The sequence below is a fragment of the Cydia strobilella genome, chromosome 11 (genome assembly GCF_947568885.1).
Source record: "Cydia strobilella chromosome 11, ilCydStro3.1, whole genome shotgun sequence".
Classification (NCBI taxonomy): Eukaryota; Metazoa; Arthropoda; class Insecta; order Lepidoptera; family Tortricidae; genus Cydia; species Cydia strobilella.
In genome coordinates this window covers 8,586,440-8,601,158 of record NC_086051.1, presented here as the reverse complement: position 1 = coordinate 8,601,158, position 14,719 = coordinate 8,586,440, and the positions used below count along the sequence as shown (strand labels likewise).

The 14,719-nt window shown below is 45.4% G+C and overlaps 1 protein-coding gene across 1 annotated transcript in view; it reads right to left on the bottom strand.

Moving 5' to 3' along the window:
- LOC134745128 (3-phosphoinositide-dependent protein kinase 1) overlaps positions 1-14,719 on the bottom strand; it is a 151,803-nt gene that overhangs the window by 136,794 nt on the left and 290 nt on the right. The window contains exon 2 of the mRNA XM_063679095.1: positions 10,570-10,654. The gene's annotated coding sequence lies outside the window, so the exon portion shown is untranslated. The remainder of the gene's footprint in view (positions 1-10,569; positions 10,655-14,719) is intronic.

The window sequence follows — 14,719 nt, the reverse complement described above, 5'->3', positions numbered from 1 at the left end:
ACCCCAATCCCAAGGTGTGTCTGACGTGCCGACGGGATGCGTGGCTGGGGGGAGTCCAGTCACAAGCGTCAGGGAGGGGCATACCTCTTTAAAAATAGCAAACAAAATGAGTGGAAACGAAAATGGAGAACTACCCCAGGAGGTTCCAATCCTCCATGTCGCCACAGGACGGGCAAGAGCCCGTGCTGTGGCGACATGCCGCCTTCCGTATTCTCGGGGGGCAAACCACTCGAGATTCCGAAACGACGACACTGGCAAATACTTCATGGACACCGATCTGCAGAGTGATTTGGTTTTGAGGCTGCAAGGAGGGGGTGATGGTGAAGATAGTGGTCCGGTAGAGGCAGAAGCCCCCACCAGTCCCCCCAAAGATGGATTCCGGTCACTTCGGAATGCCCAAGGGCGCCTTGTGCGCTATGTTGAAGACATGCTTCCGGGGGCGGCGGTGGATTCTGTACGCTCTCCACCCGAACCAGCTAGGGTGCTTAGTGAGAGACGTAGAGCCGCAGTGCGAACAGAACGCATTGCAGAAAGGGTCCCCTCTCTTGGCAGGGAGGAGTTCTTCTCCCCCAGGAGAATAGACGTGGGTGACCTCCCAGGGCACGAAGTATTTTTCTCTCCGGTGCCAACCGACGCGGAAACCGCCGAATCCGACGCTTCGCTAACTGCCCAATTGTCCGAAGGACGAAAGAGGCAGCGAAGCAGCGGTAGTGAAACGGGAGCATCGCCGAGCAGAGAGGCTTCCGATCGCGCGGAGCAAGGAAAGTCCGCCTCGGGACCTTCCAAGCGAGGAAGAGGACGCCGACCAACCACGGCACTCCACGCAGGGCTGACCAAGGCGAAGGCTGAACTCCTGAAGCTTAAGCTGCAAACCGAAGAAGACCTGAGGGCCGCGTCCAAAAAAGTGACCCAAAGACGGCTTGCCCGTCGTCCGGAATCGTTTGGGACGACAAGTGGGTCAGACGACGAACACCTCAGAAATCGACCGCAGCGACCAATGTTACCGCTGCGGTCAATGCGGTCACCGGGCCAGAGATTGCACCGCCGCGCCCCACTGCACTCTGTGCGCTGCAGCGGGCAAACCTGCCGACCACAGTGCCGGCAGCGGTACCTGCACGACGGGGGCTAAAGCCCCGAAACGCGCGTCCCAGAAGGAGGCCAGCAAACCAAGCGCCCCTGGAGCGTCAGCGCCGCCGGCTGCACAAGAGGGCCTGATTAATGCGACAAAATGACGAAGTCACTTAATCGGGTCCTCCAGGCGAATATAAACCACTGCGCCGGGGCTCAAGATCTCCTCCTGCAGTCCATGGTGCAGTGGTCGATAGATGTCGCCGTGGTCGCAGAGCCGTACTATGTCCCTCCCAGCCATAACTGGGCCGCGGACCTAGACGGCGTAGTGGCCATTATAACAAAGGCAGAGGGCATACCGCCCCCGTCCACCTTGGCGAGGGGTCAAGGGTATGTGGCTGTCCTCTGGGGCGAAATCACCCTGATCGGGGTATACTTCTCCCCCAATAGAAGAGTCTCTGAGTTCGAAGCTTTCCTCGGCCAGCTAGCGGCTCTCGCTGGGCAGACCCAACCGCGCCAGGTAGTTGTCGCGGGGGACTTAAATGCCAAATCCACGGCTTGGGGCTGTCCCGCAACAGATATTCGTGGAGACCTTCTTGAGGAGTGGGCGACGATGACCGGCATGTCGGTTCTGAACCAAGGGTCGGCCAGCACCTGCGTGCGCTGGCAGGGAGAGTCCATTGTGGACGTTACGTTCGCGACCCCGGCACTCGCGACCCGTGTCCGTGACTGGAGAGTACTAGAGACGGTGGAGACATTATCAGACCATTTGTACATCCGGTTCGATGTCTCCACGTCTTCCGGAGGCACGACAGACACGGATCGTCGTCCGAATGGCCGTGCTGCGAACCCTTCCCCTCGATGGGCCCTAAACAGCCTAGATCGTGAAGCGGTGGAGATAGCGTCCCTCGTCCAGGCCTGGACAACATCTTCCGAGCCTGTGGAGGTCGAGGAAGAGGCAGCCTGGTTTCGAGAAGCCATGTCACAAGTTTGTGACGCAGGTATGGCACGAGCCAAGCCACGGCCTCCGAAGCGCCAAGTGTACTGGTGGTCTCGAGAAATCCAAGAACTCCGATCCCGGTCCAACAGGGCGAGACGCCAGTACACACGGTGCCGCCGACGAAGGCAGACCCGAGACGTCGTGGAGGAGACGCGGCTGTACAGAGCCTATAGAGAGGCGGTTAAGGCGCTGCAGCTATCCATCTGCGAGGCGAAGGCGAGCGCCAGAGCGGAGCTTCTCGAGACGCTAAACCGAGATCCATGGGGGAGGCCGTACAAGGCGGTCAGGGGCAAATTACGCCCCTGGGCCCCCCCCTTGACGGAGAGTCTCGAGCCTCGACTGCTGGAGCTGGTTGTTTCCAACCTGTTCCCGAACAGACCGGAACACCAGCCCCCAGCAATGGCACCTCCCCATCAGCTCGTAGGGTATGAGGTTGCGGAAGTCGTGGTGCCTCCGGTAACGGAGGCAGAGCTAGATGCAGCCGTGCTGAGGCTAAAAGCTAAAAACACGGCACCGGGTCCAGACGGGATCCCGGGACGCGTTCTCGCTCTGGCGCTGCGGGCCCTGGGGGAGAGATTCCGCGGGCTACTGGATGCCTGTCTACAGTCCGGCCGATTTCCGACCATCTGGAAAACCGGCCGGCTCGTCCTCCTTAAAAAAGATGGGCGTCCCGCGGACTCTCCATCAGCCTACCGTCCGATCGTGTTGCTCGACGAGGCCGACAAGCTCTTCGAGCGTATCATCTGCTGTCGCATCATCAAGCACCTCCGGGGAGTAGGACCTGACCTGTCCGAACACCAGTTTGGATTCCGAGAGGGCAGGTCGACCGTAGATGCGGTCGCGCGCATTAAAGCCCTCTCGGATGAGGCGGTTGACCATGGTGGGGTTCTCCTGGCGGTGTCCTTGGATATCGCCAATGCCTTTAACACCCTGCCATGGTCGTGCATTAGGGAGGCGCTGAAACAACATAAAGTGCCTCCCTATTTGTGTCAAATAGTCGGGGCCTACCTTTCGGAGCGGTGTGTGGAGTATCCGGTCCGGGGCGGCGGGCTGACAAGGTGGGAGACATCGTGCGGTGTTCCACAGGGCTCGGTCTTAGGGCCGCTCCTGTGGAACATTGGATACGACTGGGTGCTGCGGGGGGAGCTCCTCCCGGGGTCAAGTGTGACTTGCTACGCAGACGACACGCTAGTCACCTCCCGGGGGACCTCGTACCGGGAAGCAGCACGCCTCGCCACCGTGACGGTAGCACAGGTGGTGAGACGCATAACGATGCTGGGTCTGGAGGTGGCGCTGCACAAGTCCGAGGCGCTCTGCTTCCACGCTGCCCGGAAGGCCCCACCTGCAGGATCCAGCATCGTCGTTGGTGGCACTCGAATCGAGGTAGAGTCCAACATGAAATATCTTGGACTTGTCCTCGACTCCCGCTGGAGCTTCCGCGAGCACTTTGCCCGCCTGACCCCCCGACTAATGGCAGCATCGGCCGCACTGAAGAGGCTGATGCCCAACATCGGGGGGCCGGAGGTTGCGAGCCGCCGTCTGTATATGGGGGTGGTGCGATCGATGGCCCTGTACGGGGCGCCGATCTGGGCGGTGACTCTGGTGGCCCGAAATGTCGCCCTGCTGAGGAAGGCTCAGAGGGCGATGGCCATCAGCGTCGTACGCGGGTACCGCACCACCTCATATGATGCGGCGTGCCTATTAGCGGGAACGCCTCCTTGGGATCTGGAGGCGGAGGCCCAAGCGGCCCTGTACGAGTGGCGCAGGGACCTCCGGCTCCAGGAGTACCATCCTGCGCCCAGGGAAGTAGAGGCGCAGAGGCTCCTCGTCCGGCAGTCCATCGTCCTCCAATGGGAGGAAGAACTAGCTGGGCGCGAGGGAGGACACAGGACTGTCGAGGCGGTCCGGCCGGTCCTACAAGACTGGCTGGAAAGAGAGCGGGGCTCGCTAACCTTCCGGTTGGTGCAGGTGCTCACGGGTCATGGCTGCTTCGGGAGCTACCTGCACCGGTTCGCAAGACGGGAGGTGACGGCCGAGTGTCACCAGTGCAGCTGCGGCGAGGACACGGCGCAGCATACCCTGGAGGAATGCCCAGCCTGGGCGGGGCAGCGCCGTGACCTCATGGCAGTGGTGGGGGACGACCTCTCCTTGCCGGCCGTAGTTAAGGCTATGGTCGCCGACGAGAGGTCGTGGAAAGCGGTCCTCTCCTTCTGCGAGGATGTAATGTCGCAGAAGGAGGCAGCGGAGAGGGAACGGGAGGCCGACCCAGCCTCGCACCCGATCCGCCGCAAGCGCGCAGGGGCTCGGAGGAGGGCGTATGCCCATCTCCTCCCCCCTACCTAGCGAGGTCTGGGCAGCGGCGCGGGGGCGTGGCTGCCCATTACATAGGCCTCGCAGAGAAGGCGCGCGTGGTGTGCCCACGCGCCTTCTGAGGAGGCAGGGCTAGAAGTTACTCCCTAGCCCCCCCCCCAGAGAAGGGCCCGCTGCATGTGGTAGTGGCGGGCGGCGCCGGCGTGGTCACGGTTGCGTACTTAAGAGAACCCGTGGCCACGCCCCATTGGCGGCGCGCAGGCATACCGTTGGTTTTTTAGTGGGTAGTGGCGCCTTTTGCCGAGTCCCACATAACCCGCACTTACTCCCCCGAGGGTGTGGGTATGCATAAAGCATTTTTCCAACGAAAAAAAAAAAAAAAAAAAAAAAAAAAAAAAAAAAAAAAAAAAAAAAAAAAAAAAAGGTTAGAACTGCGACCCCCAAGAAAACGAACTGTTGCCAAAAAAGTGGAAATTTAAAAGTTGGGATATTTAAAATAGGAATCACGTTAATTCGGAATAAGGGCAATTCCGAATTCGTGATTTTGAAAATCGTAAATGTTAAATTCGGTGTTTGCCACCATCGGAATTGTTATAGTCGGAATTATGTAGTTCGGAATTTACAAAATTCGGCTTTTTGGGTTTTCAGAATGATAAAATTCGACATTCTAAAATTCGGAATAATTTTTTTTCGGAAATATGTAGTGTACCCGATTTGGATAGGTACAGTCATGGACGTAAAAATACAAAAATGGTACTGTATCGTTTTTTGTATTGTTTATTTGCATTAATTATTTTTATTATTTTGACCCATGTTCTTTCACTGATATGCGTTAAAATTGTTAAATAACAACAAACGAAATCGTTAACGCCCTCTATACGAGAGTAGGCAAAAGGTAGTAGCGACATCTGATCGAGAATCAAATTTTCGTGATTTTCGAGGCACGTTTTTTCCTTAGACTGTATCCATCTATTACGGAGTTATATCTTTCTTTGGTGGTAGGTACCTTATTGTAAAATATTTTATCTGGACTACAGTCCTCTAGCGTATCCATTTGTCAACTTTACTTTAAGTTCCGTCTCCAGGGGACAGAGAGATAAATTAGGGGTGAATTAGCCGCTTACTGACACAGACCAAATTCCACGCAGGCGAAGCCGCGGGCACAGCTAGTAATCTATATATGCCAGATGCCTATTAGCCTTGTGGATATCCATACTACTTTCCTTGAAATAATACTAACTACTAGATAAGTATTAATAAGTTTCACGAAACTAGGAGAGCGGCCTGATTAATAAAACCAAAACATATTTCACAACATTAAAGTAGTGCAGCAGTGCAACGGAGGTGATGGAATAGGCGCGTTGTTTGTATAACGCAGTGAAGCAACGCCACGCCGCGCCGCGCCGTCAAAACACGTTGCGCAACGCGCTCGCATTCCGCGCGCGGTCGTCATCGCAAGCTCTCTAAGTTTCACTTCGTTGTTGCCTTTACCTCGTTTTTGTTGTTTGTACGGCAAAGCGAAACGTGACAAGGGGAAAGGCTTTGGAAATATTGTTTTTCGCGAAATTCTGTTCCTGTATTTTATTATTTCATGCATGAATACGATTTCTTAGATCCTAGAATCTAGGTCCTAGATATAAGTATATGTATGTCGGCGGCAGATCGTAAAATCAGCCAGATCGAGATATTCCTCGGCATACCATGAAACGACGCCATTTCATGATCTGACTAGCGACTACTAGCCATATCGTTCAAACCTCAACGTTTGATGATTTGCCTGGCGACGTTTAGGCATATCGAATAATTAGGGTGTGATATTCCTAGGCAGATCATAAAACGCCGCCATTTCATGATATGCCTAGATACCACCAGCCATATCGTGCGAACCTCAAGGTGTGATATTTTTAGGCAGATCATGAGACGCCGCCATTTCATGATCTGACTAACGAACACCAGCCATATCGTGCAAAGCTCGACTTTTAGGCATATTGGATAAGTAGGGTGTTGTAAATTTTAAAAAGTATGATATATATTTCCAAATAAAAATCAATGTATATCTTCTTTACTACAGTAAAATAATTTAGGTTCGATATTAACCATGGAAAAATGTTGATGATCCGTTTAAGAGGATAATCGGTAGGTATTGTATTAACTTTTGCTAAACATTTTTAGAGAACCAGTCTTTTTGACAAATTTTGTCTACTGTTTATCTGTTCTGATTTTAATACGATTTTTGGAAACTCATATTACCAATAGGTACACAATTTTTACAAAAAATACGTACCTACGATTTGACCAAAATGTAAGAATGTAGTACGTTTTTGGGCAGCGTACGATTTTAGTATGCATACTGCCCAAAAGGAACGTAAAATTGTATTGAAAGGCGGACACAGCGCCATCAGTGGCAAAGGATGCAATTATTTTTCGATGCGCCCGGTATGATATGAAGCTAGGAATATCAACGAATACATTGCTCTTATCAAGCACAAGCACAAACCATGATAAACAAAAGTATATTGAAATAGTCGTAACGTAATTACTAGTTGATAAAAGCTAATCAATAGAGCGGTTTTTCCTAATCCGACACGAATTTTATTTTTTACATACGTCATAGTTAGGGTTTCCAATTTCCATAGCTATGTAAATATAAATAAATATAATAGGACATTCTTACACAGACTGACTAAGTCCCACGGTAAGTTCGAGAAGGCTTGTGTTGTGGGTACTCAGACAACGTTATATATAATATACAAATACATAAATGCATAGAAAACACCCATGACTCAGAACAAATATCCGTGCTCATCACACAGATAAAATGCCCTTACCGGGATCCGAACCCAGGACCATCGGCTTCACAGGCAGGGTCACTACCTTACCCACTAGGCCAGACCAGTCGTCAAATGTTAGATTAATATTTGCCAAATATATACTGCTGGAATCGTTCACATGCAAAAAAAGTCACACATGCTCGTACAATACTCTATAGTGCGCAATTCTTGGCAATGTATCTTATAAGCAAGGAGTGCAATTCTCATAGCAGAAATCAAACTTCAAGAGGGATTGACCATTGTGTTTCATCGACAATTCCAGTTATGTTATCGAATCTTTTCGCATTCGGTCACCACCTTTTTACATTATTCTGTAACATTTGACCTCTTTGCATCTCCATATTAAAATAAATATAGACTAATAGTTATTTGTGCAACAAGAGAGGAAAGTTGGTTTTTCTTGCGAGTGTTTATTTTGAGTCCCGAGAAAGCGAAAGATTCTATAATTGAATCACGAGTAGTGAGAACAGTAGTATAAATCTGTTTTTTTACATCAATTAAATATAATGGGTTTAAGTTTATAACGTAAGATTTTTTTTTATCAACCCTTAAGGGGGTGAAATGGGGGTGTTCAATTTTGTATGAAAGAAAAAGTAAAACAATAAATTGGTAGCAAAAAAGGGCAAAAACGCATGGAGCAAGCAATAGCACATTTTATGTGCATGCCTTTAAAATGCCAAATTCAAAGTACCTATTTAAAAAAACATCTTTGTATTGGGCCATTAATTCCATTACTATGGCAATTGTCACCGCCACGTGCTACAATTTTTTTTTTGACAAAAAAAGCATGCATGAATGCCTATTTTAATGTGATACTTTCCAGAATAATGAATAAATGGGCTAAATTGTCCAATTATTTATAAAGTGAAAATCGCCACACTGTGTCTGTAAATGCCAAAATTGTCAGAAAAAATTAAATGTCATTTTTTGTCCGTAAATCTTTTGTTTTGTTTGAAAGGGTAATACGAGTATTTCTAAAATTAATTCGTCGTCCCGCGTCCCTAAATTATACCAAAATGACATACATATAACTTGCTCTAGTTGCCAAGAGCAGACAGAAATTTTGCACAGATTGGACCTGGGGATCCGACCCTTCCCCCCCCCCCTTTTTTTTGGGGGTTTGCACGGTTCGATCTCGTGGCTACCGGGCCAAATCAGCTTTTTTGACCTATGGAACAATCGTGCGAACCGGCAGCGCCTAAGAAAAAAGTGCGTACCTCTCCATACATTTTTGCACTTACTTACCCCAGTATCAAAGATAGATATAACTCCGTAATAGATGTTTACAGTCTAAGGAAAAAACGTGCCTCGAAAATCAAGAAAATTTGATTCTCGTTCAGAGGGCGCCACTAGTTTTGGCCCACTGTCGTATAGATGGCGTTGACTGTTTCGTTTGTTATTTAACAATTTTAACGCATATCAGTGAAAGAACATGGGTCAAAATCATAAAAATTATTAATGCATTTAAAAAAAAACATTTATCTATATTTAAATACATTTAATCGTATTTTTATAAATCTTAATTTTTAGTTTTAAAGTGTGTCGACAGATGACAGTGAATTTACTGGGGTTACAAAATTTACTATGACAGTACCGCTCTAGTATAAGTTACTCTATGCCCAGTATACAGTAAATAACAGTGCCTATACTAATTTTAACCATACAAAGTGAATTACTGTGAACAGTTTTGGTGTAATCAGATTTATCATCGTGACGCTGACGCGACAGTAATTGCACAATTTACTTGTTACTGTGTTTGTAAACACCATCATGTAGGTAGCCACTGAAGGTTACCCCCAAACAACTGTTAACAATTGCTACAACGTCAACTGGTAATTTCAACTTTGTTGTAACTTTATTTCACCTTATAGAAGTTATCTTGAATTTATTTCAGTTAAACAGTTTTTCAAATAAACAAACTGTGAGAGAGGATGACATGGGCAAGGTTACAAACGCGGACATTTGCAACGATGCCAGATGAAGATGGTTATTTAATAATAGTTATAAGATAATTAAATAATTATTCTAAAACTAATACGATTGATTTGACACATTATTGTGATTACATAGGACGTTTTCGGGGCAAAAGGTGCAAAGGTAATAATAAAAGGTGAAGGTAAGGGGCAAAGGTGCATGCTCCCCGCCCCGCCCGGTGTGTCGTGGCAAATTATGTTTTAATTATTAAATTAAAACTACGAGTACTTCCCAGTTTCGGTTTGAACTGAAATTCATTTACGTAATTTCGTTGATAAATATTATGACAATGCAATGTTATGTTACCTGGTTAGATATTCAATGGAGACTGACAGTTGCCGTGATAACAACATATGCAGTAATCGCACTAGAAATGTCGTGCAATTGTTTATCTTGTTCTCTTTGAATAAATTTTTTATTTAAACTATGTTTTTCATGCAAGTACTGCACATGCGATAATAGGGCATAGTCATAGAAACTTAATAGTTAAAACGTACGCGATACAAGCTTGTATCAGTATGCTTAGCACAGGAGCGACGTGACAGGCGAGATAGACTGTCCTCTCTCTAATTAATATAGTTAAAAAGACGGTCTATCTCGCGGACGAGACACTGTCACTCACGGCGCTCCTGTTAGCACAGGTAACACCAGATAAGAAAATGATCAAAACTTATTAAAAGCTCCTCGCTATGGTTAAAGCCCAGCACAGACGGAGCGATAATATATCGGCAGATACCGACAGATACGGCATCTGCCGATATCTTTTAAGTACTATTTGACAGAGCCCACACACGAAGCTGTAATATATATTTTGGTATCTGTCGATATCTTATCGCAAGGCATCTGCAGATGCCTTAGGATGCCTTGCGATGTATCGGTTGGTATATTTCGTCTCTCTCACAATGTAGGTGCTAGACAGAGAGCGATATATATTTTGGTATCGTTGCGTGTGGTGCTTAGCGATACTCGCAGATATCTGTCGGTATCTGCCGATATCGGCCGATATGTTATCGCTCCGTCTGTGACGAGCTTAAAACATGTGGACCAATCACCAATTTAAGACTCGAAAAATGCGAGTCACCCATTTTACTATACTACTCGAAATAAGTTCCACGCAAAAAATACTTTTATTATATTTTCTTTGTACTTTTGTGCCTGTAACAGCGATCGGGCAAGTCCAATTTTACGTTACGAAGTTATAAATAACAGTAAACTGACAGTTTTTATACACACAAAGTTGAAATGAAAAAAATTGTTACTAGCGCCATGACGCCGCGATGACGCATGCAACGTTGCATGGAGGTTGTCAGCCTTCTATATTTACTAGCCTTTGACGAAATTGCGTTACATGCGACGTCTATAAAGACATGTGTCTGGGCTTCTTACCTTGTTCTGCAATGAAGACCTCGTTACGTGCACGAGCAGCCTAGTCGCCGCCCTTAATGGCCATCTGCCAATGTTTGAAGGCGTCCTGAGGAAACCGAAAACTCATTTAAATATAACTGAACAAAATAACAAGTGGGAGTTTCCTGTGCTCTGGACCAGCTTTGAACAAACATGATGTTTTTTCCTTAGATTGGTGTTTTTCAATGATGAATACAAAATTTTCAACTACAATGCTAAGTTCATCTTAGAGCCCTCAAGAGATAATGTAGAAGCACTTGAGGGTTATCGACTAATTAAAAGTGTAAGCTTAAGGGCCACCCCACACTAGCGTCTCCCGAGCGTCGGCTTCTAATCAACTCTATGGCTGCTTCTCGACGCAACGTTGGCGCAACTGCGCAGCAACGCCATTAACCATAGCGCTGACAGGACACCGACGCTCAAAAGACGCTAGTGTGGGGTGGACCTAAGCAAGCAAAGGTTAAGTAAGAAAGGTCGTTTCCTTGCAAAGGGCACAGGTTTATTGGTACGAAAAGGTAATAAGTACCTAGAGGAAACTATTAATAGGTACACCGGTTTATGTATTTCTTAAAGCACATTCCAAGTATGATTAGGTACTCTTATTATGACAGATAAGGAGCGTGCATGAACTATAGGGGGCAACACAGGAGCCCCCTGTTTATTGTCGCGAAGTGTAAATGTCAAGTTTTATGCTTCCATGTAGCCCACAAGATGGCAGAACCTACAATGCACAAAAAATATACGTGAACTGTAGAGGGCAGCATTTTGGGGTGGTGTCAATGTATAGTTTCTGTTTCCGATTCAGGCCACAAGATTGGCAGACGCTCCAACGCGCACAGCCCCTATTATAGGTACATTAAACTGCACATACCACGACCTTTAAGATACAACGAGGAGCGACTGAACATTTCTAAGCCTAAGATAGAAAAAAATGATTGAGAAAATTTTTACTATTTTTATTTTTCAATATAATCTCTCTCTAATTCAATGCATTTATTAATTTTTTTATACATTGCTTTTAGACCGTTCAGAAAATGGTGAGCGTCAGGATGGCGGATGGACCTTTGCGATTTCAACGAAATATTTATAAACATATTGTACCTTCAGTGTACCTCAGTGTACCTTTAATAAAAACCAGTGTACCTCTCTATCAAACGAGATATTTAACAAAAAAGGTCCTTGTTTTGTACCTAGCTCGTTTTAGGGATAGATATACTGATTTCTAATGAAAGTTTACACGGGTACACTGAAGGTACAATATAGCTGCATACTTTAAGTGTGGTATAATACAAGATTTCATAGGTCCACCCGCCATCCTGACGTCAGAATGGCGGGTGGACCTTTTTTGTTAAATATCTCGTTTTATAGAGTACACTAGTTTTTATTAAAGGTACACTGAGGTACAATATGTTTATAAATATTTCGTTGAAATCGCAGAGGTCCACCCGCCATCCTGACGCTCACAGAAAATGATTTTTATATTGGTTGTTAAGATATTCCTGTACAGCCGCCTTCATTTCTTCATCACTTCCAAATCGTTTTCCTCTTAAGTCTTTCTTCAAATTACGGGATAGAAAATAATCGCTAGGGGTCAGATCTGGACTGTAGGGTGGGTGGTCAATTTCTTCGAAGCCGGTTTCCTTCAGAGCAAGCTTGACAACACGAGCGGTGTGAACGGGTGCGTTGTCTTGCAAAAACAAAATGCCTTTGCTTAATTTGCCCCTTCGTTTCTCGATTACGGCTTGGCGCACCTTTCATAGCTCGGCATAATAAACTGCATTTATTGTAGAGCCTTTTGCCAAATAATCTATTAAAAGAATGCCATCGCAGTCACAAAACACCGTGGCCATTAGCTTAGACGCCGTTTTTGGCACTTTAAATTTCTTCGGTGGTATTTTACCCTTTTCTATCCACGCATAGATTCAGATTTAAACTCCGGATCATACTGTCTTATCCACGTTTCATCAAATACGGGAACAAACTTGATCTAAACCATACTCGCACAATTCTAAAAATGCCTTACAAGTTTGGACACGACGTTCTTTATTGAAAGCTGTCAGCATTTTCGGCACCCAACAAGCACTAACTTTCGTCATTGTGCAAATGTTGATCCAAAATTTCTCCCTTTCCTTACCTACCTACTACCAGTTTATAATTTAAAAAAAACTAAGGTAAAAAAACGAATAGTTGAACTATTTGCCAAAACTTAATTCTCCGATCCTCTAATACTAATTTCTTGAGTTTTTCAATGTTTTCTTCAGTCACAGACGGTATTGGTAGCCCTGAGCGAGGGTCATTTTCGTCTTCGATCGACTCCCGTCGCAGTTTAAAAGTCGACTCCACTTTTTAACAGTGGCATAAGAAGGTGCAGATGCAGCGTAAATAATAGCCGTTTCCTCAAAAATACTTTGCGGTGATTTGTTATTTTTCGTGATGAACTTCATTACAGCACAGTGCACGGTGCTCATTTTTTGTAATATGCGTTGAAAACTCACAAATGATAAAATATATCGTTAAATATCTCGAGACCTAATATAAGAAATATGACATTTGTTTTCTTTAATCATTTACTTTTTAAATGGTACGGTGAAATGAAACGGCAAGGTGTTATTATTACACGTAGACGATGCGGTCCGTAAATCCTAAATTTTGACCTAGGGCTGTAATGTATTCTTACGGACTGTTTAAACCTATCTAAGCATTGAAAAACGCAATGTGTTCGATTAGGTGGGTTACCCAATCACCCATGTCTATGTCTGGTTCAAACCAGAGACCGCCAGCTTCGTTATTCGCGGGGTAAATTCTGTGGCCCTAGTGAAAAAACCGGTCAAGTGCGAGTCGGACTCGCGCACGAATGGTTCCATACCATTACGCAAAAAACGGCAAAAAAATCACGTTTTGCTGTATGTGAGCCCCACTATTATTTATTTTATTCTGTTTTTAGTATTGGTTGTTATAGCGGCAACAAAAATACATCATCTGTGAAAATTTCAACTGTCTAGCTATCACGGTTCATGAGATACAGCCTGGTGACAGACGGACAGACAGACAGCGGAGTCTTAGTAATAGGGTCCCGTTTTTACCCTTTGGGTACGGAACCCTAAAAAGTCTCGCGCATCTTAGGTGTATAAGGGCATAAGTGTAACGTGTAACTTACACCCTTTTACGCGCTGCCCGAGACTTGTACCAAAGAGGATATAATATTATAGAGCGGTACTGTCATAGTAAATTTTGTAACCACAGTAAATTCACTGCCATCTATCGACACACTTTAAAACTAAAAATTAAGATTTATAAAAATACGATAAAATGTATTTAAATATGGATATGTTTTTTTATTTGCATTATTTATTTTTATGATTTTGACCCATGTTCTTTCACTGATATGCGTTAAAATTGTTAAATAACAAACAAAACCGGCAACGCCCTCTATACGAGAGTAGGCCAAAGGTAGTGGCGCCATCTGATCGAGAATAAAATTTTCGTGATTTTTTTCGGGGCACGTTTTTTCCTTACACTGTATCCATCTATTACGGAGTTATACCTTGTACCCTTATTCTCTGGGGCCACAGGATTTTTTTGAACAACAAAAGTAACCAGTGTTTGTTATCATACTTTTTGAAACTTAAACATTGCTTAAGTCTCGCTGCAGTATTTGTTGTGATAAAACACAGGACCATCTGTGATGATGAAATTGATGAAACTTTATTAATTTCAATTTTAGGGCGCACCACTAATCGCACTTCACTAGTGCCATCTATTGACTGAAATTTGAATAAATATATGAAAATCTTGTACCTCTGTCCCCGACAATTTAGTGATATCACGTCGCCCGTCATTGGTCCTGGTCCCATATTTATTAATATCGCTAGGTAGGTGTACCTATCTAGACTGAATTACTGGTAAACGTCTATATGGGTCAGCAAAATGAGATCAGTAACAAGCTTTGCTAGAATGCACCACAACAAAAGATATTTCAAATAGGTAATACGTTCTTACAGACATCCTGACAAAAATAAATTATTTATATTTTTACAACATTGGACTTCACAAGATTAGAACCAAGGCCGTCTAGTCTCGCTACTGGGTTACGAAGGAAAGTTTGGTTATGTGGCATTATCATTTTGCCAAA